The sequence below is a fragment of the Pinus tabuliformis genome, chromosome 7 (genome assembly GCF_031772625.1).
Source record: "Pinus tabuliformis cultivar Carrire ecotype Pingquan chromosome 7, CPIR1, whole genome shotgun sequence".
Lineage (NCBI taxonomy): Eukaryota > Viridiplantae > Streptophyta > Pinopsida > Pinales > Pinaceae > Pinus > Pinus tabuliformis.
The window spans coordinates 1,830,917,232-1,830,919,131 of NC_142293.1; the positions used below are offsets into that span (position 1 = coordinate 1,830,917,232).

At 41.4% G+C, this 1,900-nt stretch overlaps 1 long non-coding RNA gene across 1 annotated transcript; it reads right to left on the reverse strand.

Annotated features, from left to right (window-relative positions):
• Positions 1 to 957: 957 nt before the first annotated feature.
• On the reverse strand, positions 958 to 1,608 carry LOC149255726 (uncharacterized). The gene is made up of 2 exons (XR_016266408.1): positions 1,436 to 1,608; positions 958 to 1,315 (listed from the first exon to the last, which is right to left on the reverse strand). It is a non-coding gene; the product is annotated as an uncharacterized LOC149255726 (long non-coding RNA).
• Between the last annotated feature and the right edge of the window lie 292 nt (positions 1,609 to 1,900).

Below are 1,900 nucleotides of genomic sequence, written 5' to 3' on the forward strand. Positions count from 1 at the left end.
TGCGAGGCTTTTCCGTCGACGTCCTCCGCTGAAGGGACGGGGATTGGTGCGGGGTTGAAATTTGACGGGAAAAAGGGTGTCCTTTGTCGACAGTCTTGTGGAGACAGGGGATTGGTTCGGGTTGAAATTTGACGTAAAAATGCGCATCCTCTGTCAACTGTCTTTCGTAGACAGGGAACAGTGGCTCGGGCCCAGGTTACAAAGTTGACGGGCAAGTCTCATACAGTGAAAGTTCTATTAAGCCGTTTGGCTGAACAGTCTAGTGATTAGGCAGAACAAAAATTCACCTATTCAAAATTGCCATTCACTTAGAGGAAATAGTTCATTAACCCTATTTACTTTAGAGGGTAAAGGAATTGCAAGCCAAAGAAGTTTTAACTTAATTACCCATGGTCGTAGTTAAAATTCTTTAATATTGAATTGTAATCTTAATTATTCTTAAAAAATGCACCCAACTCAATCTCAACTTCTCGGACCTCAATTTTCTGTGTGTACCCCATATCACTTACAACAGAAACCCTACTCCTATATGTATACCATATATTACGGATCTCCGCCACAAATCATTCTTTAATTTCGTTCGAAGTGATTATGAGATATTAATTCCGTTATGGTTAACCTGCGTTGCGATGTTTTAGCTTTTAATAATTTCATTCATCCACAGCAACTTTGTAGAGGATTGAGACTATGAAATAAGCAGCGATTTCTGTCATGTATATATGTATAAAATACACACAACTTGAGGCAATACCAGAATTATTTTGTGGTCAACTGGTTTAGCCATGATTTAAGTACACTGACTCAGATTTTGATTGCAAGAACATAAGACATATAACTGAGTATGTCTTAGTCATAAATTTGCTGCAAGTCTGGATACATTCCCGTTGATTGACATTACATGAGACTAGATGGGCATCATTCCAATTCCAAGATGTAAGGAGAGAGAAAAATCGCAAAGAGATTCGAAGCAATCAAGATTCCATTCGGTCCATTGTCACAAGGATGACTACCGGATTCAAATCCAGAGCCTTGAACAACTTTAACTCCTGTAAACTATCCAACCCAACCCCAAAAAACAGGGTGGAAAGATTGGGGCTCTAGATTCTTTCAAGCAGAGTGAAGAACATGACGTGGCCTATGATAGATCACCGTTCCCATCTTCTTCCGCATCTTTTGGCTTTTGCCTGATTTGTCATTGTCTTTCATCAAATCTAATATGTTCTTGCTGTTGGGGATGGGCACGCCATCTTCTATACTGAAGTTCCACTCACTCTCCCACCGAGGTTGAGCGCATGTAAAACACAAAGCACTTACTCTGCAATGCAAATCCAATCAATTAGGTCAGAAACAATTTCTCACGGTAACCCTATAATTCCAATATACAGACAATTAGGTATTGTTATGAAACAAATATGTTGTTGTGGGAGATGAAGACCTTGGGGGAATTATTAGTTGGCCCAGGACCGGTTGCTTCTGATCAGAACATGAATTTTGAGGTTCGTGATCAACGCCCAAGCACTCCTGATCACGCGCCAAGGCTGCTATAACTTGGGAATCCATAAAATAAAATCTATTTGCAATAAAAGAGATTAAGCATATGTCTGCTAAACGATGATTGCGTTGAGCATACCAAATAACGGGCCTTTTAAGTTATTTATTTCCCGAAAACCCAACAGACAGCTAGGAAGGAGACCCACTGTTTTGGCTTTTGAAATACAACAGGTGAGAAACAGATGGCAAAACTGCAGAGGGGGACAACCACTAAAGGCAATAACGCTGGGGCCCATTGTAATGCGTTGTTATGATATTAGCGCCCACCCACAGCCGCCGAGTAAACCACACCCCGCTTACCGCGGCCAATATCACGCTGCTACGCAGCATTGAATGCTGCGGCAGGTGG